Source organism: Equus przewalskii, chromosome 1, assembly GCF_037783145.1.
Source record: "Equus przewalskii isolate Varuska chromosome 1, EquPr2, whole genome shotgun sequence".
In the NCBI taxonomy this organism is placed as follows: domain Eukaryota; kingdom Metazoa; phylum Chordata; class Mammalia; order Perissodactyla; family Equidae; genus Equus; species Equus przewalskii.
In genome coordinates, this window is record NC_091831.1 from 37472233 (window position 1) to 37498288 (window position 26056).

Genomic DNA, 26056 nt, shown 5'->3' on the forward strand with positions numbered 1-26056 from the left:
AACTACATTTTTATACTCATAACTTCAATTCAACTTGAAAATATAGATGTGTTCAATAATGGCACATATATTTCTTAGGGTTTTCACCTGTTTCCTACTAGCCAAGGAGGCCCATTTGAAAGAGAACAGATAAGCCATGTGCATTCTGTAGGCCTCTATGGGGTTTATTACCCCAGATATTTAACATTTATTCATACTCTTTGATATCTTTAACTTCCCTCCATTTTCATGTAGATATGTACGTGTGTATGTATATACACATTTGTGTACATTTTAAAAGGTCTTTTAACTTGGATATATGGTAGGGAGAGATCAGATTAAAAATTAAAGCAATAAAATTTTTCATGTAATATACTACTAGTGCAATTCATTTTTAAAATCACCCCCAATCCAGCAAGAGCAGGTTCTCATCACTTTAGAGAGAAATCTTGTATTAATCCATCCAGCATTTATTATATATGGCTACTACATACCAGGCACTATGTTATGAACAAAAGATTGCATCCCTGCCCTTGCTGAGTCCACAGTCTAGTAGAGACAGGTATGAACAGACACCTTGTCATGGTGTGGTAACTGCCATAACAGCAGCTGGTTAATGGAACAATGGGATAGAATGGAGGGAGATGACCGAACAGCACGGGGGTGAATGGACAATGTCTGGAAAGAGGAGAAAATCATCAATCAGGGTTTCCCCAAGAAGAGACAGAGTTTTCCAGGCAAAGAAGAGAAGGGAAGTGTTTCAGATGGAGGATCTATCACGTGCAAAAGTGGGGACAAGAAGTGGAACGGGTCAGTCAGGCAACCGGCAGAATGCAAGGTTCCCGCTCCTGCACACCTGTGCCCCTGCGTCCAACACTAGCTGGGCTCACTTTACATCCATCATCACCACCTCAGGAGACCCTCACTGCTGCCCAGCAATCACACTCCGCGTCGCGAGTGCTATCTACTCTCCGACTCCCCTAAACCACTCTTTCATGCCTTTCCCTTTCTCTTCAAGCCTCCAATATTTCCTCCCCAAGCCTCAATCTCCGCTAAGAAACGAACACACTGCTCTCTAGGGAAGCGACAGGCAATAGGGTGGAAAAGAGGCAGGGCCAGGTCAGAGGCTCTACAAGACACTGGAGATTTGGAGTTTATCCTCAGAGAAGGGTGAGCCACAGTTTACCTCCACAAGAGAAGACTAGCAGGAGGACCGTGAGGGGCAAGGCTGGAGGCAGCGAGATCCAGTGAGGAAAGTAACGTGAAGAAGTAGTAACGAGAATCTGACTGAAGTCAGTGGCCATGAAGTAGACAAAATAATGCTAAGGAAATGAAATCAAAGGCCTATTTTTTGATTGAATGGTAGGGAGGTAGAGAAGAACATTCCAATTTCTTACCAGCACAATTACATATAATTTTAATCCACTGATTTTAAAGCTTATTGTTTCCAAGAAATTCTAATTAACATAGTTTTAATATACATAAAATTGTATTATCTGCTTCTAGAATCATCCTTGTAAAAATAATAAAACAACATTTGAACTGAGCTAAGGTCTATGATTTTCGAGCAAATCAAATCATCCATCTGCAATTAGTACTGGAAGCTCCTGAGAACAACAGTCCCCTCATCAGGATGCTAAGTCACTCAATTTTTAGGACAAGTTAAGATCCATAAGTAAATGCATAGAAAAATATTCTAAATTTTTTTAAATAATTGGCAAAGGAAAACTATAAATACTAGAATTCGGCTATGCAGAAACTTTGCAAGTACACCAATTTACAGGTCAACATATACTTAGAGATTTTAAGAAGTAAATTTATAGACTTCTCTGGAGAAAACATAAAGCACAAAAGTTGATAACATACTTTTTCCACGATCTCTTAGTGAAAGGATGTAGAAAGTTCTGAGAAGGAGCCCCTGACTGAAGAGGCACCAACTCCGTATTTGTTCATCACTTTAAATCTCCTTCCTGTATCAGGTGACATCTGCATTTTAAAGAAAAGGCCATTTTTCCTTTTACGTCTACCCCCTCTGATAGCCATCTCCACCTCATCTCTGGGAACCTAGCACCCCAAGGGGAATCCCTTCTCCAGGGAGTGTATCCATAAAACAGGTGTGTTCACATCAGAAAGGCTACAGACGGTGCTGCCCAGGTTGCCCTAAAATCCACACAAGAAGACCTTTACCGATGAGTCACAGCAAAGTGCGCAGAGCTTCTAACAGCGGTTCTCAACCCTGTCTGCACATTAGTGTCACTTGGGGAGTTAAAAAATACATACATAGATATACACACATGCACACAAACACACGTATATCATGTCTGGGCCCCACTCTACCCTAGACCAATTATGTCAGAATCACTAGGGAGAGGTCCTAGAAGCCCTCAGATGATCCTTAAAGAGTAACCAGGGCTGGAAACCACTAGCCAGAACCTTGCTTCTCTAAGTGTGGTCTGTGACCAGCAGCATCCTCTGGGAGCTTATTAGAAATGGAGAATCCCAGGCCCTACCTGAGATCAAGTGAATTAGAAGCAGCAATGTAAGGGAATCCTAGTGACTTGTGTGCACATTCAAGTGAGAGAAGCACTGGGCTAGAAGAGTCTTACACTAAGTGGGCCAACTCTAAATAAGACTTACTGATGAGATGAATCAATTCCTCACCTTAGAGATCACACTCTGTCGCAGCTGTATAAATGTATGAAACACAAAGTAACCCCTCAGAAACCAGCCAGGACAGCTCCCTATATGCTGGACAGAATACTAGAGGCAAGTCTTACCACTGTATGGAGCAGGACACTGGCTGGATGTGAAAGGTACAAGCAGATCCCTGACACACTCGATTCACAAGAGGGGCTGAATCTAGGGAGGTGGGGGTGGAACTGGAGAAAGGCACAAAGGAAACTAACTCTGTCTGTAATTATTCATGTTTTTAAAAATCTAAAGTTAGCTAGATTTTTTTAAGAAGTTTTTCCCTTAAGTCTAAAATGTTTCTTATCTACACAACAAACATTTCTTCCTTTAGGTATACAAAATCTCTGGTCAAAGGCTAATGCAACAAGACCTCTGTATTGCTTCATCTCTTGCTTGCTAACCCCCTTTCTAAGAACTCCCTCACAGAAAAGTAGGGAGCTATGCAAAGTGCTAATGATCCCAGGTGCAAAGTGAAATGCTACTGTTGATGAACATCTGGTAGACCACAGCCGGGAGAATCAGGGACAAAACCCAGGGGAGAGAAAAGAACTCGAGGGCAACCAGCGGGTGCAGCTGAGTTAGCCGGAAGAGGCAACACTGAAGGTAAAGAAATAACAAAAGGTTATTAAATACAAATTCCCTTGAACTCGAGCTCTCAAATTACTTCATAGGAAATTCAAGATAAGGCCATCAATTTAAGCAGTTTCTACAAAACAAAAGGAAACAAATATTGGCTCTCTGTACAGTCATTCCCATTACTCACGATCATAAGTGACCTCTCCCCTGTCTCTCCTTTCTTTCCTCCAACTCTTTCTGACTCAAAATAGACCCCATTACTTCAGAACTGAGAGGGAGCAAAGATCTGACTTGAAGCAGAAGCAGTGAGAGAGGACAGGAAGGACACAAGAGACACTGAAGCAGCAGAAACAAGGGTGCTGAAACTACCTGGCTAGGAGTTAGTCCCAGCCATACGCCAGAAGCAGCTGTTGTTCTCTTAAAAATTGGATTTCCTGGGGCCCATCCAAAGCCAAATAAGTCAGAATCTTGGGACAGAGGACGTCATTTGAATTTTTTAAAAGCTCCCTCAAATGATTCTGAGACAGAGTGAGGGCTGGAATCACAGTTGTGGGGGAGGATTCTAACACCAAAACAATGTTTCTTAATATTTAATATACATTTTTTTTAAAGCTCCGGATCCATGTAAACCATCCCCTAATCTATTTACAAGCACTGCATTACTTTTTTTTCCTACTAATTTTGTTTTTATCGACATAACCCATGCAAATTATTTAAAAACTCAAATAGCACTATCAGGCTTAAAATGAACACTCAGCAGCAACCTGCCTCACCTATCCGCTCACCCTCAAACCCACTTCTTAAAGGCAAACTACTTTAAAAACTTTTAGCCATCTCCCCTGATATTTAATTTTATATTCCTAAACAATAGGTATACGCTTGGTATTTCTTGATTTAGTAATTTTGGATTTTCATTTAGTAATTCATATAATCACTGATGTCTTGTTATGCACCAGCTTCTCCTGTTCCAGTCTCCTAATGTAGTTATGTCAGCACTTTCCCCAGCCTCTCTTGCAGTCATGCACAGTCAGGGTGAATATTCAGTCTGTATGTTTTAGTACCATCGTACCAATCATCATCAAAATACTTCCACGCTGGCTGGTAAACGTATGGTACCTGATCTTCTCTCAAATCCTCCTGGGGACCCTCCCTGCCCCAGCTCCCCAAAATCTGGCAAACAAAGGGCTAACACCTGATACAGAGGAAGCTTCCAGAGCAGCTCCCACTACTCCACAGCAGACTTAGGTTCTCATTGGTCAGTGTCTGGGCTACCAGTTAAACATTTGGAATACTGCTCCTAGGTGTGACCTTGGGATTACGTTTTTGCCCCTGGAGTATGAGTGAAAGTAATGTGTGCCAAGGCTTGGGCCTTAAACCTTTGCCCCTCATTGCTCTTTCCCCTTCTTGTGAGCTGGAATATAGACACCCTGTGACCAGGTTTTAACCACACACATCAGGACAAGCCTTAGAGGATGGCAGAGCAACAAGACGGAAGGAATCTGGGCTCCTGAACAGCTGCGTGGAGCAGAGACATCAACCCATTTAAAATGCTCATCCTTCAACTGTCACATGAGGGAATAATAAATTTGTTCTTTAAGTCACATTCCTGTGGAATCTCTATTACAGCAGCTCCCCAGGAACTGGAAAGCCCCTCTGAAAAATATTTTATACTTGGTCCAATAGATCAGATCATCTATCAGCGTCATTTTTGTTTTCATTTGGAAACTCCCTCTGGAGTAGATCTTTCTCCTATTCTGTCTGGACAGGCTTCTCTCTGTCTGCTGCACTACTGTCATGTTGAAATTTCTCTTCACTGTCATCCTAGAATTTTCTTTTGCTTTTATCCTGTGTTTGACTTTGTTTCCAGAATCCCATATATTATTCTTTCTTGGTTTGTGCCCACAATTTGATAAAATATACAATCAAGTAGCTTCCTGTAAAACGATGCATAGAGAATAAAATTTGAAGACCTTTCATGCTCTCAAAATGTCTTTATTCTATCTTCTGCTTGATCATTTGCATTGGAAATTTTAGATTGAAAATAACTCCCCTCAGAATTCTGGAGGAATTAGTCTGTTGTCATTTAGGTTCCAGTGCTATTGCTAAGAAATCTGGTGCCATTGCAATTTCCAATCTTTTTTGCATGTGGCCTGTTCTCGCTCACTCTGCCGACAGGATTTAGAATCTTTCCATTTTTCTGAGTATTTTGAAATTGTGAATATTGAATTGTGAATATCATATTGAAGAATGATATGTCTTGCACACTGATTGTGTCAGTCTTTTTCATTCATTCTCCTGGCTATTTTGTGAACCCTTTTAATCTACAACTGTATGTCCTCCAGTTCTGAGAAAATGTCTTGTATTATTTCTCTGGTAATTTCCCCTCCTTTACTTTTCTCAGTAGTCTCTTTCTGGAGCTCTTATTAGTATAATATAATACCTACTGAACTGATCCTCCAATTCTATTTCTTCTCTCTTTTTTCTATCTTTTTGCTTTTATTTCTACTTTATCTTCTGGTCCTTCCAATGATTTATTTTGCCATCTTATTTTTAATTTCTAAAATCCATATCTTACTCTCTCATTATTACTTTTTTACAGCCCCATTCTTATCTTATTAATTATAGGTGGGGTGGTTTTATTTTCTTTTTTTTAAGGTATACTTGGTGAGGGAGATTGGCCCTGAGCTAACATCTGCTGCCAATCTTCCTTTTTTTTCCTCCCTAAAGCCCCAGTACATAGTTGTATATCCTAGTTGTATGTCCTTCTAATTCTTCTATGTGGGACACAGCCTCAGCACGCCTTGACAAGCGGTGCTAGGTCTGCGCCCAGGATCTGAACTGGCAAACCCCAGGCCACCGAAGCGGAGCATGTGAACTTAACCACTATGCCACCAGGCCAGCCCCTGATTATCTTCCTTTTTCTTCTTCTCCTTGCATTTCTGTTTCATCCCTGGGTTTTCTTCTCATTTGTTCTGGTTTCTGCCTTTTTTTATTGAAAGTTTTCTTCAAATGTCTCATATTCATTGCTTCTTTGTATTTAAGAGTAAGGTGCTAAAAAGCTGATTGCAAGTTCCATGTTCATGAAGTGGAGGGAGCAGAGCTGTTGATGAGTGGGTTCACTGTAGGAAGACTGGGTAGTAAGTCAGTTTTTTCATTGCGGGACCTCGAATGTCAGTATCTCTAGGTCTCTTCTCTAGGGATGTTCATTTCACCCAGAGAAGAGTCCTTCAATATTCTGCCTGGGCTGGTAATTACCTGGCTGTCTTAGGATTGGGGCTGAGGAAAAGAGCAGGGTCTCTGTTTAGTAAGCATAACTTCATTAAATTTCTCTGTTTTCAGTTGAGCGTTCCACCCTCACCTCCTTTTTGCCTGGTATCCCTAAATCCAGAACCATTAATGTACTTCAACTTCTCCAGAGAAAAAACGTCCAGTCTCTGACAAGAACTTCATCTTGCTGTGTGGGATGAGTCTAGTTCCTTTTAAAGACTTTCATTCAATCTCTTATTTTCAGCCCCATGCCCTGCTCCAAAGCCTCTAATTCCAGAGCCTTTCTAGGATTCTGGGGAATAAACTGGTTGTTTCTTTCCAGGATCTACTCCCAACCTTCTTTACGGCACTTAAGCATCAACTTTCTCCACTACACTAAGTCAACTGCCACAGCTCTGTTTGCTTTTCACCCTCCAAAAATGTGTTGGTATCTTCTGTCTGCTGTAGCCTCTTCTCATGTTTACCATCACTACAGTGGTGTTTCAGGAGGGACTGACAGCAAACACTAAACGCTAAACTGAAGTCCCAATAAGTAAATCTTACAACCATAGAAGCTGCCTCTCAAAATGAGCCTTTATCAACTTTTTAACAATCAGAGCTTTTCTGTTCTTATAGACACACCTGATTAGCTAAGATACTTTCCCAATTATCCTAATGTTTATTATCATTTTCTTTTTTAATAATAAAAAAACTTCAAGAGAATCCTTTTGTAGATACCACAAAAGACTTTTGATTTATTGACTCATTTAGTCTTAAAAGATGATAGGATTTATAACACTAGATTATAATTAAACAAAGAAAATAATACAGATTTTTCATGGAATAAAGCTATTTTCACTACTGCTTCTTGCCACTTCAAATCTAGCCTATGGGGTGGCCTGAGCTGAAAGGTATTTGCCTTGATAACTGCTCATTCTTTTCCAAGACGACCTTTGCTTACTGCACAAAACCATCATCAATACTAAAGTCTTAGCTGCTTCGCTTCTAAAGACAGGCAAAGGAGAGAGAATCAGAATGTTTAAAAAAATAATTAAGCATGAGGACTTTTCTTACATCCAAAGGATCACAGCTTTTTCACTCCCATCCTAAGGACACAAATCTGAAAATGCTTAGCCTGAAGATTTTGATCTTTAAGGCTGAAAACCCAGGACTTTTCCTAAACATTAAATTCAGTTATAGAAATAAGAAATAACTACAGAGTAAAACACTAATATTACACCTTTGATCTAATTCCGCTCAAAAGGAGCACAGACCTTGGACCTGTCAATACTTATCATTGCTTCCTGCTACTACTCACGACTTCCCTGAAAAGAAAACCAAGCATCCAAAAGATGAAAAGAGATTCCTGTGAGGGGGAAAAAAATTAAATTGGTCTATTTCTTGAGCTGGGTAGTGGTTACATAGATGTTCACTTTTTTATTTTTAAAGACTTTATTTTTCCTTCTTCTCCCCAAAGCCCCCCAGTACATATTTGTATATTCTAGTTGTAGGTCCTTCTGCTTGTTCTATGTGGGACACCGCCTCAGCGTGGTTTGATGAGTGGTGCTACATTCACATCCAGGATCCAAACCAGTGAAACCCTAGGCCACTGAAGCAGAGCGCATGAACTTAACCACTCAGCCACGGGGCTGGTCCCCAATGTTCACTTTTTAATAATCCATTTAACTACACTTACATTTCAAAAGTTATATACGTGTTATATTTTACAATAAAAAAGACTTTTTTTAAACAGTTAAAAGAGAAATAAAAAGGCAGAAATTTCATTTGTCATGAAACACAGTGCTTTAATCTCACTTGGCCAGAATTACTATATATGCTGACTGACACGGATAAAGAGAGAAAAGTCATCATGATTTACCTTAAATGCCTAAACTAGAGTTCCCCCAAATTTCAGCAGTCATCTTAGTTGTCTTATTTGAAACACTTTACTTAAAAAAAAAATTCTTAAACTTCATAGTTACCTTGCATCCCATACAGTAACATTGATTACATTTGCATAACACTATTTATTTGCAAAGTGCTTTCACTTCAAATACCTGGGAAACAGAGCAGATAGTATTTTCTCCCATGCTACAGATGAGGAAACTGAGGTACTTAATAGTTAATTAGTAAGGTCATTAATAGTGACAGAATCAGAACTAATTCCAAGTGCCATATGTTCAAGTAAGGGCTCCTTAAAAGTTTTATTAGGAGAAACAACTTCACACTTTTCCAAAGTTCTGAATTCCACAGAGGATATCAGAGCCAGTGGTCCCTGCTATGATGGCTGTGAGGTTTCCCAAGATTCCTAGTGAGGAAGGAAAAATGCACTAGGTATGGCTGTGGAAGTGATTAAAGAAGGACCTATGCTCAAACCATTCTGAGTCATTTCACTCACTTCTAGTTAACATAAAAATGTAACACCTGCCTGGAAGTCAGCTTAACTCAAATGCAAACAAATTACCAGTGGCCAATCACCTTAGGTTCAAGCGGAACCAGCACCTCTTCCCACTCACAAGGTTTCAAAGGGGGGATATTCCCTCCTCTCCCGCCCTCTTGCCCTACACCATATTCTTCCCTATTGAGGTGGAGCAATTGATTTAGTTGGTGTGTGACAGCCATTAGTCTTTTTCTCAATCCTCAAATGGATGGAGTTTTTCTATCAAAAATATTATGCAAGGGAGATTTGGCCTCTTTCTCCTTCTCTCTACCAGGACAGTAAAAGGCAGAAACCTGGGTATTTCTGCTCTGCAGCCTCAAACTTTCCATCCAGTAGGGTGTTCCAAAGTTCTGACTAAGGGGTAAGGGTTGCACTAGACCATTTTGGGCTTCACAGCAAGCTATGTCTTCCAATCTAGACTTCATCAGTAATGAAGTTAATATTTTGTCTAACTGCTGATTCTCATCTGTTTTTTGTTTTTGTTTTTTGAGGAAGATTAGCCCTGAGCTAACATCCGCTGCCAATTCTCCTCTTCTTGCTGAGGAAGACTGGCCCTGAGCTAACATCCATGCCCATCTTCCTCTACTTTATACGTGGGATGCCACCACAGCATGGCTTGATAAGTGGTGTGTAGGTCTGCGCAAAGCATCTGAATCGGCAAACCCCGGGGTGCCGAAGAGGAGTATGCAAACTTAACTGCTATGTCACTGGGCCAGCCCTGATTCTCATCTGTTTTTTAATTACTCGGGGCGATCTGTGCTTTTCATGGGTCCTCCTCAAAGACACCATCACTTGCCGTTCGGTTAGAAGTTAGAGCACATGAACTTGATTCCACAGCTCTCCCCAGCAGAACTCCTTGCCCACAAACACTGGAGTTCTAAAAGGAGTAAGCAAGCCATATGCTGAGGAAGCTTTCTACGATTTTGTTCGGTGGATACTTTAATTACTTCTATCCTAGAGGGTAATAGTGAACTGAGATTCAGGGACTCTGGTTCCTTCCAGAGTCAGCTCTGCCACACATATGTATGACCTGGGCAACTAGCAATCTTTCTAGAAAGTCTTTATAAGACTTTAGGTTCCTCACTTTTTAAATGAAGGAATAACTTCCCTATCTTTAAGGTACTTTCTATGGACTAAAAGCTCAGAAAGGCTTTAATAAATGTATTCCAGAATTTTAAAAACAGACATGAACAATGATATATAATCATTTGATACCTTGGCCTCATAGTTCCCAGAGATCAATGACCTCCTGCCTCATGCCTGTGTCACTTCACCATCCTCAAGCTCAGCCACACTTTGAATTTACAGCATTGCTCATAACTGATCCCTCCATAATGATAAGGTACTCTGACAGCTCCTCATGTCCTTTGACATGAGCCCCAGAACCACCCCCTCCACATTCCCATTTCTCCTTTTCCTTTGTTCTTGTTGAACCAGCCACTACGCACTCTAATCTCGCATCTCCTGCTCAAACTCCCAGCCCATCAACACTCTAGTTTCACTTGCCTTCCTACTCAACTGAGGACCCATATGGAGTTGGCAGTTTCAATGATACTCACATCATCTCCACTTCTGATTTTCTGAGCATTGCTGGAGAAAGTCATAAATACAGGGAAGATTCATTCTAGCACAAGGCTAAGGCCTCTTAGCAATTTGTCAGGCCCTCATCACCTTTGGCTCTCCTTCCCCCTCAGATCCATAGCTACTCCAAACTCTTCTCATTCTCCTCCACCTCCCAACTTTAACCCTCCCACCCAGCTTATGTTCTGCAAATCAACTGGCCTCCTCTGGTTTTGCTCTCCCCCCAACAGAAAGGAACCAACTCATTTCAAATGCAGCCACCCCTCTCCCAGTTTCCAACTTTCCTCTCTGAATCTCAGTTTCTTTTTGCCTTCATTCAACCTTTTTCCCTCCCTGTCACATCTGTTTTTCCATGCATTCATAACTACTTTACCTGTGTCATGACCAGGGTGCTTAAATAATTTATTATGCAGAAAGAGGCTTTCTGTTAGAATAAAAGTGGGCATTATTTGCCCAAATGTTCGTAATATTTGTCCTAATATTTTCCCATAATTAACTGAGATAACAGATGTGAACCAAGACTGCCCTGGGCAATCCAGACGTCTGGTCATCCTATCTGGTTCCCAACCCTCCTACTTGAGGAAGTCCTGGTGCATTAATTATCCTCCCACTCGATCTTTCAATCTTCAGTCCCTTCCTCTCCACTGACAGTCACTCTACCCACAACACTCTCGGGCCTTTCTTATGGTTTTGTTTTTAAGAAAGTTTCATTGGCACTTGCATTGCCTCAAGTCAGCATCCTCTCAGATTTTCACAGTCCAATCATAGTTTATACTTACTCTTCTCATATCCTTCCCCTTCAGACACCCCTAGATACCTGGCTGACTTCTGTCCCCAATGCCCAAGTGGCCCTGTTCCTCAAAGGCCACTGACAATGGTCTCATTGACAAACCTAATGACTTTTTCCCAGTCTTCAACCTCAGCCCCTCTAACCTAACAGTCTTCTCCAAATTCTCCTTCCTCACCTTTCTTTACCCCATCTTTTCCTCCTTCTCCTCCTGCTTCTTTCTTTTCAGCATCCTGTCAGCCTCTTTCTGTCTCCCTCCAAGCTACAAATACTGGTTTCTCCAAGACTCTGTCCTGGCCTTTTCTTCTTCTCCACCCACACTCTGAACCCTTCTCACAGCTTCACCACCCACTTCATAAGGATGCCCCCAAATCCTTCTCTATTTTCAATGGCTCTAATCCATCTGCATGGTCCATAAGCACAAAAAAGTTAATATATCCAAATCTAAATTTATAATTACTTTAACTAATTAGACAAATATTTATCGATTGCACACTACTTGCAAGTGCTTTACTAGCTGCCCTTTCTGACTAATCAATTCCTGCCAACACCATCCATAGTTACTCAGATTCCGTCTTTGACTTCTTTCTCAACTCCCACATCCAATTAGCCAACAAGCCCTGTTGCATTTACTTCTACGGTGTCTCACCCAACCCACCTGCCCCTGCCCTAATTTAGGTTCTCATTCCTTCTCTTCTGGAGACTATTTTAATAGCTTCCTAACTGGGGACTACCCATGGCTCCTCCAATCCAGATTAATCTTAAACCATAGCTTTAATCACATCATTTCCCCACTTAAAATATCTTTGACGGTTATCAACTGCCAGTTAAACAGGCTCCTTTGCCCGGCGCTCAGGATGTACACAATATGGTCCTACCCTTGCCATGCAGCCTCTGCCCCACTCTCCTGCCTCCAGGTCCTCACCCTCCGGCTTAACCACATTCTTCTCCCTTCCTGGATATGCTTACATATCCTCTCCTGAAATTCAAGTCTTAGTATAAGCTGATTCCCTACATCTCTGCCAGCTGAAGTCCTACTAATTCTTTAAGGCCTTGCTCAAAATTCCTTAATTAAGTCTTCCCCAATTTTTCTGCCTAGGGATAGTTTTCCTTCTCTGAAGTCACCAAGCATTTTCTTCATGCTGCTCCAACCGTTCTTCCACGTAATACAGCCTTTGGTTATCTGCGTTATGCTCCCTACATGACTCTTCAGCCTCTCAAAGAAAGGGTGCCTATGTCTGACTAGCCCATATACTCCTTCTACTGTCTTACACAGAGTAAGCTGAACAAGAGGTTGAAATATTCAAGTTAACTTTGTATCCATCATAAAGCACATAAAATAATGAAAATGTACTTCATATCATCAGTTAATTAAGCCAAATTCTCAGGAAGGCCTAGAAATTAACCATTTTTGCAGTTGCTCTTGATAGATCAAGGATATAAGAAACATTTTATTTAAACTAAAATTGCAGGAGAATTGTGCATTCTTTACCGGTTCCTTAAACTACAGAGTTGGACGAGATCTTCGAGATCATTTAATTCTTCTCCTTCCATCCCAATCACCAATTCTCTAGTTGAGAAAACTGAAGGTTTGAGAGATTAAGTTGCTCCCATGTTCACATAAATCAGGAGTCATTAACTATAGCCGTTACCATTTCTTGAGGGCCTAGGGTACTCCTGGCACTTTATATACATTATCCCAGTCCCTCAACAATCCTTCAAGGTAGATGGTATTAGCCCACTTTAGAGATGAGAGAATGCTCAAAAACGGTAAGTGACTTGCTACAGAGAGCCCTGCTTGTTAGGGGCAGAGCTAAGCTTCAGCCCTCATTCTATCTGGCTGTAAAGTCTAGGCTTTTCTAATTGGACACTGCAGCAGGGTAAGACCTACCAGATGTCCTGACTCCTGTCTCCTACTGTTTCTCCAGTGAATAATTATCCCACCTAAGCAAGCATGCACACTTGTAAGTTGTAAGCCATTTTATTTGAAATCTTAGAGGCATGAAAATTAAACAGTAGCTTCGTTACTGTAAAAGTTCTAAGGTTAATTACCGCCAACATTCTGACTCTCTTGTCAGAAAACTTCTTCAGTCTGGACAAGAGATGTGTTTTCCTGCTTTTTCAATTCTCAAGTATATTTTCAATTTAAAATACATTTGCCCAACCACATTCCACCAGTATTTGTGGAGTCCCTGGATGTTCAAGGCACATGGGAGGGTACCAAGTTGAATAAGACATAGTTTTACTCTCTGAGAGTTCACAGCAAGAGGCAGACAGTTGACTAATGGCAGGTACCACTCCTCCTCCACCTACAGGAGCTCTGGCTAATTCAGAGACTTCCAACAAGAAGTCAGGATGACTAGCTCTAATCCCAGCCCTGCATCTTCAGCAAGTCATCTCACTGTACCTTAGTTTCCTCAGTAAAGAGATTGGCAAAAAGGAATGAACTGTGCCAAGCAATTTCAAGTCCCTTTTAGCTTTAACTTTCTATTACTTCTGAGCTCACTCTTGAGGTTATGCTTCTGAAAGTGATCACAGCTACTGTCACGGAACGGGAACGGCTGGATGCCCCTCGTCCTTAGCAGGGACTTCAGAAGTACTGAGTTCTAAAAATACTGCTACAAGATTAAAGCTAACTAATGTATTTCCAAAGTTTATTATTTATAATAATGTAAAGTTCATGAAAGTTTACCTTCCAAGCAGATAGCATTAAGCACTATGTTCGGATCCTTCTTCCATTATTCAATGACTTAGTATAGCTTTAACTCTTTACAATACATTTAAGATGTTTAAAATATAACTTTAAATAACTCCTTCTCTCTACTCTTCTGTGGAATTAAGCTATCAACATTAGCAACAAAAAAATAGAGCTAAGGCCTCTGCAGAGATGCAAATCTTGTATTCATTTACTTAAATTAATACTTCATATTAAGTGCTATCTACTATGGACCTTCCCAAAGTGCAGCTAAATTTGAGGTTGGTGTACAGGCAGTGGGGAGGGAGGAACACGGAAATATCAGTAGTATTTCAAATATGAGTGGAAACATATAATACTGTGGGAACTTCACTTTGCTGATTCCATTTCAACATCTTGCATTTTTTTGCCAATGTTCTTCTACTTTGTCTGTGGGTCACTGCCACAGCATGGCTTGACGAGTGGTATAGGTCTGCACCCGGGAACCAAACCCAGGGCACCAAAGCGGAGCACACCAGACTTAACAACTATGCCATGGGGCCAACCCCAATATCTTGCATATTTTTTCCAACTAGCACAGACATATAATATTTTTAATCATCCACTGACTTATACAGTAACACACTTTCTTTTGACAAGGTTCCACATGCCTTATCTTTCTTTATACTCAGCATCTTAGGATATGATGCTCAAATTCATCTTGTGCTGTAAGTTAACAGCACAGAGGAGGAAATGAGTCAATCAAAAGAAAATTGGAAGAAAAAAATTAAAACTATACCATCTTAGTGCCTTGCCCACAAAAGGCATTGAATTTCAACTGTCAAAGATAGTCCTACCAAGAAACAGGAAGGAATATTCACTAATCAACAAATACAGAGTGCCTAATACATGCCAGGCACTGTTCTAGGGGCTAGAGTTATAGCAGTGGACAAACAGGCAAAAATCCCTGCCACAGTGAAGCTTACATTCTACGGCAAAGAGACAGGACTCAACACCCAAACAAAATCATTTTAGATAGCAATTGAGTGCTGTGAAGAAAATAAAACAGGACCGGGGGTGGTTCCTGAGGTTAGGGGTGATAAGCTACTTAAGGCGATCAAGAGAGCATCGCTGAGTAGATGCCTTTTGAGGTGAGTCCTAAATCAAGAGAAAACTTCATTTTTTTTTTCTTGCTGAGGAAGATTCGCCCTGAGCTAACATCCATGCCTATCTTCCATTTTTTAGTATGTGGGCTGCCAGCACAGCATGAGCAGTGTAGGTCCCCATCCAGGAACCAAACCTGGGTCACTGAACCAGAGCGTGCTGAACTTAACCACCAGGCCACCAGAGCTGGCCCGAGAAAACTCTTAATCCTACAAGTGTAGGGTGGGGTGGGAACGAGTCAAGTTAGTCTTGAAGGGTGGTCACAGTGGTCAAAAGTTCGGTATTAATGGCAAACTAGGTTCCTTTTAGGATTTGGCTTCAAAAACGTAAAACCTAAATGTCTAAGTAGGACTCCTCTACTTAGGAAGCACTGATTCTTTTTTTCCTAAAATCCACTAACTTTTTCCGTTTTTGCTAATTACTTTAGCGGTATTTAAGTAGAGGCAATTACTAGAAGGATTCCTTCAGAGCCCAATACCTCACTTGACACCATCCAAATTCTGAATGAGACAGGATCCAGCCCTGCAGCGAATCAGCGCTCCTCCACCGACTCATTAATGCAGCCAGGTGGAATCTTGTAACCTTTCCAAGAACGTCAAACAAGCCCTGGGAAAGCTGGGGAAACTGACACCCCCAGAGTTCCCCCAAATTGTGGAAGGGGTAAAAATGAATCAACGGCCACCCTTTGCAGTAACTCCTCCTCACCCCTCCAGGCGTCATCGCCGCAGAAGGGCCGCTGTCCCCGGGTCAGAGGCACGCGGCGAGTACGCGCGCGTGTGTACCCCGCCTGAATCATCGGCACCCCGTCCGCGGGGCGATGATTCATTCACCGCCCTGCAGCTCACGGCCACACGTTCCGGGCGTACTAGGACGGCCGCACACGCAGCTTCCTTAATATTAAACAAATGTTGCAAAGTACAAACGCCTGGAGCCAGAAACGTGGAGACCCAGGCGAGGCAGCGGGGAGGAAACTGCACGTTTCGGCCGCTGCCCGGGTGTTCCCGGGGCCGGGAGGGGAGCGGCGGGCACGTCCCACTGCCCCGCCGCCCACGCCCACCCCCGGCACGCGCGCGGGCGGCGCCCGCAGGGGGCGCGGAGGGCGCACAGGTGGGTCCCCGCCCGGCCTGCCTCCCGCCCCGCCCGGGCCTCGCGGAAGGCCGACGCGCCCTCGCCGCCGCGCCTCCCGCTCGCCCCTTCCCTCTCTGTGACATCTTATATAATAACCCGAGCTAATCAAAACGGAAGCGGCGCGCGCTGCCGGGGCCCGTCTCCCGGCCCGGACGCGATGCCCGCGCCCCCAGCCCACCGCCCCCGAACTGGGCGCCGGGGCGCGCGGCTCCGGGCGGGGGCAGGGCCCGCGCGCCGACTCGGCTCGGCCCTCCTCGGAGAAGGCGCTGCTGTGGCCGGTCCCCGTCAGGAAGCCGCGAGCGTCACAAACTGCGTCAGCTTCTTCAAACACATTTCATGGTCTCTCTCCAGCCAGGGAGCCGGCGGCGCCCGCGGCGGGGCCGCGGCCGGGGCTGGAAGGAGCCCCTCCGGGGAGGAGAAAGTTCCTCGGGGCCCTCCCCTCGCCCGCCCCGCGCCCAGCCCCGCCGCGCCTCCAGCCCCTCTCCGCGCGCCGCCCGGCAGCCCGCCCCAATGTCAGCCTGGGCAACTTGGGACCCCCGGGCGCCGCGCCGCGCCTCCCGCCCGCCCCGCTCGCCCGGCGCCGGGGGCCTCCGCCCGGCCCGGCGGAAAACAGCGACGCCAGAAACTTCCCCGGCCGCGCCGGGCGGGGACGCCGCCCGGGTGCCGGCGCATCGCCCTTACCTTGCTTTCGGGAGGCCAGGCGCCGGGCGGGCCGCGCGGGGCGCGTGGTGCGCGAGCGCGCGCGCGTGGGGCGGTAGGTGAGGGAGCCCGCGCCGGCGGGGGCGGGGCGGGGCGGCGGGGTGCGGGCGGCGCGGGCGGGGCTGGGCCGGCCCGGCGGGCGGGCGGGCGGACGCGAGGAGAGCCGGCGGCGGCGGCGGGCGCGGGGCGAGCGCGCCGAGGGGGCGGAGGAGTTGCCGTGGGTTTGTTTACGCATTGCTGCCCGGCTCGGGGCACAGCCCGCACTCCCTGATTGGACGCAAACTGGGGCACAGCCTCTCACCGCCGCCCGCCAGGCCTCTTCGAGCCGCCGCCGCGCAGCTCCCGGAGCGCCCTGCCCGGCACGGCCCGCGGCGACGCCCGGGCCTGGAGGGGACGAGCCGCGGTGGCTGCCGGCGGCGGGCGTGGAGCCGCACGTGGGCCCAGGGCTCGCCATCGCCCACCTGTAGTGGCCCGACCTTGGCGAGGAGAATCGAAACTTCTGAGGCTGGAGACTTCGTATCGTTTAGCCGTAGAAGGGGCACCTTTTTTTCCCCCCACAGACGGAGGAAGCTTGCCCTTGAATGGATAGAAAAGCAGCTCGAATGTTAAAATGCTCCTTTGGCGATGGTCAAGCCGAGGCTTGCTGTCTAAGCTATCCTGGGAGCTCGCAGTTCTTTCCCCTGCCTCCAGCTTCTCTGCTTGTAATCCTTCTCCGCGCAGCGTTCAAAGTTGCCATCCCAGAAGTGACCTTGCCACATGAGGCTGAAAATCCTCCGATGACTCCCCGTGACCTCCAGCCCCAATTCCTTAGTGTCAGAGCCCTCCACAGCTGGGCCTCCACCTTTTAGTCTCCTCTCCGCTGCGCAGCCCTCACTCCCCAAACTCTTGTCTACAGACAACACCCCAGATGCCTCTGTCCTTTCACAATGGATTTTGATCCAGCTCTGTTCTCTGCCAGAAAACTAGAAAACCCCATAGCTCCCTCCACCTGTCAAACCCTCCTAGACTCAGCTTGTCTACCATCTCCTACTGTCTCTGTGCAGCCTCTCCGCCCCTGGTGCAGAATCTCCCTTTGTGTCTGGCATCAGTCTGGCTTGAGGGTCAGTCGTGTGCCTACTCTGTGCCCCTACACTGCTAGTCTGTGGATTCCGTAGGAACAGAAGCCTGGCTTTAACAGGGCTCTGGATATGGGAGAGATGAACGCTGTAAGGACAAAATTGGCTGTCTGCAACTCTGCTGGGACTGGAAGAACTCCAGAGAGTCTCCTCTCAGGAGGGTCTCCTGATAGACGGTCCACAAACCTCATCCTGCAAAAAGCAAGCACTTCCAAAAACTGAGAATGCCCTCGTTTCTCCTGGGTCTCTGTGTCTCCTCCCCACCACACCTAGCTATGTGCCCTCCATACTTGCATTGGGCACTTAATAACCTTGGAGAAACAGGTGTTCCTTAAGCTAAGGCTCAAGGTGATCAAAGTGAATATAGTAAATCATGAAGGAATAGACATGAATGGCCATGAACCCAGCCATTTTACAGATAATTCCTAGGCTAAGAGTCCCTCAACTCTGACAGCTGGTGTGGATTTGTCGCTCTCCAATCAAACACTGGAGAAGTGGACCCTCACTCTTCCTGGCTCTTGGGGTGGGTGAATTTCTTTCTCTCTCTAGTTGCACTGCTTCTGGTCCCACTGGGAAAGCTGTCTTTGAACTCCGGGAGTGAGTCCAAGTGAAAGCAAAGTTTTCTTTCCCATATAATTCACTAGTGATAATTTAATGCAGTGAATTAGTTACAAAGCTGTTGAAAGAACTGAAAGTGCAACCAGGGGAAGGTGAGGCAATCCTGGGATTAGCAACTGCTGGATGCACCTCCTCCCCTAGGGCTGGAGGACAAAGGGAGGAGGCTGCCCGAACCCTGAAGGGCTGGTCCAGTGGGAGGTGGAGCCATGAAGTAAGTGCTGCTACTGCTGGAGATGCCACCCAAAGCAGAGAGTGGGAGAAATCCCCTGCCTTCAGGGCAAGTGACTGGCACTGGGGCTTGGATACTGTACCTGGTTACCTCTGGGACTCTTTCTCCTGTCAGATTCTGCAGCACAAACTTTTTCTCTTCCAGCCCCAGAACTCCTTTCCTCTTCCTTTTCCCTCTGTACCCTGTTGCTTCCATTTCTCCTTCTGTCCTCTTCTCTACTGTGATTCCCTTATGTTTCCTTTTTCTCTCTTCTCTGTTTCTGGCTTTCATTTTCTCTTTGTGTTCCCATATACCTCCTTTTGACTTCTCTTTTCCCGGCTGAGTCTCTTCTCACCTCTGCTCATCCTACTCCTTCCTGGGCAGGAATGCAACCTTCTTCAGCATGAAGTTGGATGACCAGGTTCCTGTGGTAGGTAGTGGGATTCAGAACCATCATATTGTTGTCCCTCCAGTCACTGTGCTAGATATTTCATATATGTTATCTCATTTCGTCTTCACCTCACACCTACTGGCAGGGCACCATTGAGTATAACTTTGATGGCTTCACTCTTGCCTGTCACAGGGAGGGCTTGGCTAGAGCAGGTCACCACCAACACTGCAGACAGTTCTCTTATCTTACCTCATCTATAAGGGTCTCCCTCCACCCTTTCTTCTTATCCTACATCTTTTCTTTTCATTGGCACAGATGTTTCTCCCAAATCCCAGCCCCCGATAGTCTAATACATCTCCACTCTAAATCTCTGAAGACGCAGAGTGGCTGCTTGGAGGGGGCATTTCAGCTGGCTTTGAAGGATGGGTCGAATTTCGATAGATGGAGATTGAGGAAGGGCGTTCTTGGTGGAACAGTGAATATGATTCAACTTCACTGAAACAGAAGGGATGGCTAGGAAATAAGATCAGAGTTCAGAAATTTGTCTTTAAATCTCAGTTCTCTAAGATAGACTACTCAGAAACACAGATTAACCCTAAGTATATTAAGTGTAGGTATAATTCATATAGAGTCAAAACGTTTTAAAGCCAGAAAGAAATCTAGACATTGTCTGGCCCCACATGTCCATTTTTAAGTGAGGGAACTGAGGCTAAAAGACTTAGGTAACTGGAGTATGATGGTAGTTAAACATGGGCCTCAGAGTTTGACCAGCTGTATTCAAATCCCTGCTTTGACAAATGTTAGGTTATATGACCCTGAACTCATCTGTGTTTAAGTTTCCTCATCTATAAAATAGGAAAAATGATAGAATCTATCTCAGTGGGTTGTTGTGAGAATTAAATCTTTTTAGAGGTAAAACATATAGCACAGTATCGAGCATATAGTCAGTCTTCAGTAAATATAGGTGCATACTATTATGATTTCCCACGGCTATTCAGCTAGTAAATACCAGAGCCAGAACTGGTCCCCTGAGTCTTTAAGCCATAATTGAATGTCCTCTCCATTTCTAGAAGTTATATCTTAGGGTGCTTGTTGAATGCCATCTGTAAAAATATGATGCTCCTTTGGTTTGCTGTTTAAAGAGGTTCTCAGTTATCCTTCTAGCTCCCATTCCTACATTTCCTGCAGTGTGCTCTACCACCAGCCTCAGCAATCCTGCTGAGTATTCAGTACTGCATACTGCAGAGTTCCAGGAGAGGAGGGGGACATGAAGAATAAGGATTGGGCATGTGTTCCATAGTCAACAATATGGTTTACAAGTTCTGCTATAGTCAAATGTTACTAATTTAAATTTCAAAGGACCACAAAATCATTGAATTAAAGGGGTTTGAATTATCTGTCATTCCACAACCTACAGAATGTTAAACCTACCAGCTTAAATTTTGGTAGTTCCTTGGGAGAGCTCACTAAGACCAAGAAAAAGCCTTCCTAATTGAGTGTCCAGCCCTTCAACAAAATTGTGATGGAAGAGCATCTTCTTTGTCCCTCCACGTTTCCTTTCTGAGTCCCTGGTCCCACTTTTCAAAATTCCTCCAGCCCCGTGATCTTCATGTAGTCCACTCTCTGGACTCTAAGCATCTGGAGGCAATGAACCGCAATTTACTGACCTTTTTATCTCTAGAGCCTAGCTCAGTATCTGGGGCATAACAGGTTGTGGAACTGACTGACTTGAGCAACGCCACACATACCAGAAGCATTCCTTCCTCCTCTCCCTTCAGATCTTTCCCTGCTCAGTTGACTGCCGTTAGCTAGTTCTCAGCCTGCTACCCTAATTTACTGAAAAACAGGACAACAGCTGAATGTGAAATAAATGTGCATGGAACAATACAATCTACATTCAGAGGAGTTTATTTTAATGGTGTAAATCCAGGCAGTATTTTAAGAGAGTCAAGAAGACATTTGGAGACAGCTGGACTTTCCTAACACCTTCACATCACACCACACAAACTGAAGCTTATCTCTCCTTTAAATAAAGCCTATTTGACTTTCATGGTTACACGTTTTACTTTAGATTTCTTAGGTTAATTTGTAGATGGCCTCCATTCTACGTACGGCTCTATTAATTATCCTGCCTAAGTCATTTCTTAAAAGGCACAGTTATCTTTTTTTTTGTTTTTTAAAGATTTTATTTATTTCCTTTTTCTCCCCAAAGGCCCCTGGTACATAGTTGTATATTCTTAGTTGTGGATCCTTCTAGTTGTGGCATGTGGGGTACCACCTCACCATGGCTTGATGAGCAGTGCCATGTCTACATCCAGGATCCGAACCGGCGAAATCCTGGGCCACCGCAGTGGAGCGCACGAACTTAACCACTCAGCCACGGGGCCAGCCCCAGCACAGTTTTCTTTAATCTTAAAAAAATCAATCATTGTTTCATTTTTCTCTTTTACTTCAAAGCCAGACTAATGACCTAATACCTTGATCACTCACTGACTCTTTAATCCCTGAAATCTTCCTTCTACTTCCTCTATTTCATATACGTGCTTCCTCTAGGAAGCTGGAAGGAACCCAAAGGATTAATTCTAGATCAACTCCTCATTTTATAGAAGGGGAAACTGAGGCATGGAGATGCCAGTGACAGAATCTCAAGTTCCCAAAGCACCCCTCCCATGCTCTGCCCGCCTAAAAGCGAATTCACCATTGCCTACTGCCCTCCTGACTTCCCTGTTTCTGCCTGTTGCCACCATCTTTTGAGCCTTAAGGATTCAAATGGGTCATCTTTGACTCTTCCTTCTCTTCAAACCTCCTCTTCCACTTCAGGATGTCTCTCTGACTTGTCTTTCTAGTCTGAACTAGCCCATGGCTTAGGGCATTTTCTCTTTATAACTATGTTACTACCATAGGTTGCTTATGGTTTCATTGTCTGTCTCCAACATCTTCCTCTTACACAGAGTGAACCTAGCAGAACCATCTTAATATAACTCAATTTTTTTATAGTTATAATAAAATGGTGCCATTTTGTCATATAAAATCAAATTCAACATTCATTTAGACTATCCGTAAAATACAAGTTTATTATTGTCAAGCCTTTCTAATTCTGAAACATATACCAGTAGGTAGCTGTGTGACCTTGGGCAAGTTATTTAACTTCTATGAACCACAATGTTTTCAGTCTGTCAGTTGGTACTATTATTAGTATAAGTGCCTAACTCATAGGTTTTTTTGAGAATTAGATGGAATAATAAATGTGAAATAATTAATAATAATAGTTGTAATAGCTAGTATTTACTGAGGTCTTACCGTGGACCAGGCATTGTTCTAAGCTCTTTAAATGAATTATTTCATATTGGCTCTATAACATAGATTTCATTATTATTTCTACATGAGAAAACTGAGGACCAAAGGAATTGAGAAAATTTCCCCAAGATCAACAAGCCAAGAAGTGGCTGAACCAGGCTTCAAAACTCCCTGGTCAAACTTGGGCAAACCTGTATGCCACAGACTGGTACAGAGAAAGCAGTAGTTATTTTATGGTTGTTATTTATTATCAGTATTATCACCTTAAAGAGAGGAGAAAACATTTTCTCTGTTTCCCTTCCAGATTTCTTTCAGAAGTTGAACCTTAACATCACTTTAGGAAGAGATGGATAATTCATGATAATCCAGTGTTCTGGGTACCAGTTGTTTCTGCTTCCCAAAGAGAAACTGGAAGGGTGGTTAGGGGTTCTTGCACTGCTTGGACCCTGCAATCACCCTGGTCCTCCCCATCCCCTGTCTGCCCTCCATAATATTCTTGATAAATGGGAATCACACAGGCAATCTCTGACCCCAGAATAGTTCGTAGTGACAGGCCAAAGATTTGCTCTCTGATTGTCGCTTTAGGGCTTTCTCATGGATGGGACCAGAACATTATCTGTGTCTCGCTCTGTTAGTTTTTCTGCCTCAGCTCTATCTGTCTTAGAAGATCATTTAGGAAAAAGAATCTCCCCAGTGGCTTCCCAGTAAATAATTCTTTTGGTCTCTACTATAGTATTTAATTTCCTTCCCTTAGGGTACCTTTTGCACTATGATCATCAAATGGTCTGATTTAACTCTCTTCTTCCCTGTGATGATGCTAAAAACAAAACAAAACCCCTCGTTACTGGTTTTGATGTCCCTTTCCAGGTATTCCATGAACGCTTCTTTGGCCCACTGTATTTTTACATCACACTTGACACACCGTGCCTTCCCTGCCTCTTGATTTCCTCAAGTGTCTGTTGCCACTTGAGCATCTGGTTGTTTATATTTGAACATCTGGTCTTTTTGATTCATAGCAAAAATTGACCTTGGCCTTCCAGTAATGAGATTTTCATAGGTCCTAGAATCATAAAATGTTAAAGTCAGAAGGACTTTGTAGATAACAGAGGCCAACTGATTCCTTTTATAGTGACGAACTAAGACCCAGAGAAGTCAAGTGTCCAATGCAAAGCTACATAGCCTATGATGGGGCAAGCAAGAAGCCAACCCAAGACTTCTGCTTCATTTGCTTCTTGTAAGTTAGATTATGATACTGGAAATATTTATATGAGGAATTTACAAATGTCTTCTCCCAAAATGTTTACATTTTCATGTCAGTGGTTTTCCTAATACATTTACCAGGAAGCTCAGAGGAATAGGTATTCCGTGATCGAAAAATGCAGCTATCAGAAGACGCGAGTTTACAGAGCTGGGCCTGTGTGCCTTAGTGATCATCTTTCTTTTCTAGTGGCATTTATCTACTTTGTACAGTGCATACAGCAAATTCTCAACAATCTTGATGGTGATGATGGTTAGTGATGACCAGGTCTCATATTTCTTTGCTCTCAGTCCTTTTCTACTATTTTGTTCTCTATAGTCCCAGCTATTTCTGAGTTTCAAGACTTCTGGAAGCCTGGCTCATTTAGTTTAGAGTTCCTTATGAGGGTGATGGTTGGTATTCAGTAGCTGCCTTCCATAGTGATGATGGTGATAATTCCAAATGGTTAGAGATCTCCCCTCAAGCACACACACGCACTGTGAAACTTTTCTAAACTGAAGGAAGTGTGTTCCCCAAATAATACCAGCTATTGCATAAAAGAAGCGTTCTCTGGTCAGGTAGTTTGGAAAATATTGGATGAAACAGAATTAAACAGTTTAGGGTTGATTAGTTTTGTTTTTACTAGAATTCACAGGATCTTTAAAACACTAATGTGAATCCTGAATTTCTAAGGGAGGGTGGGTGAAATATGTAGAATTTCCCAAACATATTTGACTATCAAATCATTTATTCCTTGAACGCCTTTCTCATGAGACTTGTGAAACATGGAACAAACTGTGGGAAATGTTAAACATTCTGTGGGTTTCAATTAGAGTATATGGTACTCCATTTGTTCTAAAACAGTTTCAAATGTTAAGATACTTTTCCCTGGGGTTTGTTTTCTTAGATATAATGACTTAGCCTGTGCCTCTTCTTCTCAATATTTATCATTTCAAGACCTAGATGCTGTTATTTCTCAGCCTGAATCTCTCCAGAAATCGTAGGTGGTTTAACTTTGACCTCATATGTGAGCTGCTCAATTCGCATAATCATTTCAACTGTTCTGTTCTAATACAGTTTTCAAGGTCAAAAGGGTCAAAAAGTTAGTGATAACTGTAGTCATGACAACTAGCATTTTTGAGAGTGTATGGTGGGCCAGATACTATGCTAACAGCTTTACATGTAACATCTCACTTAATTGTCACCACAACCCTGTGAGGTAGATATTGCTATTTCTATTTTACACATGAGGAAACTCAAGTGAGCTTAAGTAACTTTGCCCAGGAAAGTCCCAGGTAAGGAAGGGAAGCTGATTGAACCTGATTGTGTTCAACTCTTAAGGATTACCAGGCACTGTCCTTCCAGTGTTAGTTCTATTCTTTAATGTATATGCTGCCTCCCCAACCAGAATCCTTTAAGAGCAGAAGCCACCTGGTCCAGACCTCAGTACAATCTTCTGTGCTTGACACAGCACATGGCATGCTGTAGCCTATACTCTTTTGAAAAGAAAGATTAAGCAACTTGCCCAAGCCATTCAGCTAGTAAACGATGAACCCAAGATTTGAAACCGTCTCTCACACTGAACACATCACACCTCAAGGGTTTATCACCAGGACCATGCTTTGTATACCACGCGAGCTCTCCTTTCCCTTTGAGGTCACCCTCACTAGACTCTTGAGCATCCCAACCAAGGAATTCTTTCTACCCCAGCCTCACCCCCAACACATTCATTCTACGCTCTCCCAAACAAACAGCGGTCCTGGACCTAGTGAACCAAATCTGCCTGTAATGGCTAATAACCCAGTAAGCAAGAAAGCACTTTTGTTATTGTGTCCTAATTTCATTCTTGTTGTTGGATGCTCTTCTCAACCCCAGCACTTGGCATTTGGAAGCCTTCCAGATGTTAAAATCTTTCAATGTAAAATAAAAATGCAACGATGGCAAGGGGGCACTGGACAAGGGTCGTGGTGCTCCTCCTTAGGCCTGGCTGCACCAGTTGGTCCCACGTGTGTCCCTGCACCCCGAGGTAGCCCTTGGAAGTGCCCTACCTGAGAGCAACTGAGAGCCCCACCAGCCAATGGGCGGTGGATGGCTAGACACCGCCTGGTTAAGGCTTCAGGGATGGCGTCTTTCTTGGTGGCCTTGGTCACTGTGGCAGTCAAGCCCAGGGGCTGCCCCAATGTCTTGGCCCATTTTTCTCACATGAGTGTCCTCCAAACTTTGTC

General features: G+C 44.0%; 1 protein-coding gene across 6 annotated transcripts in view; it reads right to left on the bottom strand.

Moving 5' to 3' along the window:
- The window catches only part of PCGF5 (polycomb group ring finger 5), a 117665-nt gene extending 99955 nt beyond the window's left edge, over positions 1 to 17710 (bottom strand). For 4 of the 6 annotated variants that reach the window (XM_070610610.1, XM_070610574.1, XM_070610586.1 and 1 more), the window contains exon 1: positions 16948 to 17086. The gene's annotated coding sequence lies outside the window, so the exon portion shown is untranslated. Of the gene's footprint in view, positions 1 to 16947; positions 17087 to 17426 lie in introns of those variants that run through there. The other 2 variants (XM_070610563.1, XM_070610604.1) reach the window with 2 other exon arrangements.
- Positions 17711 to 26056: the final 8346 nt, after the last annotated feature.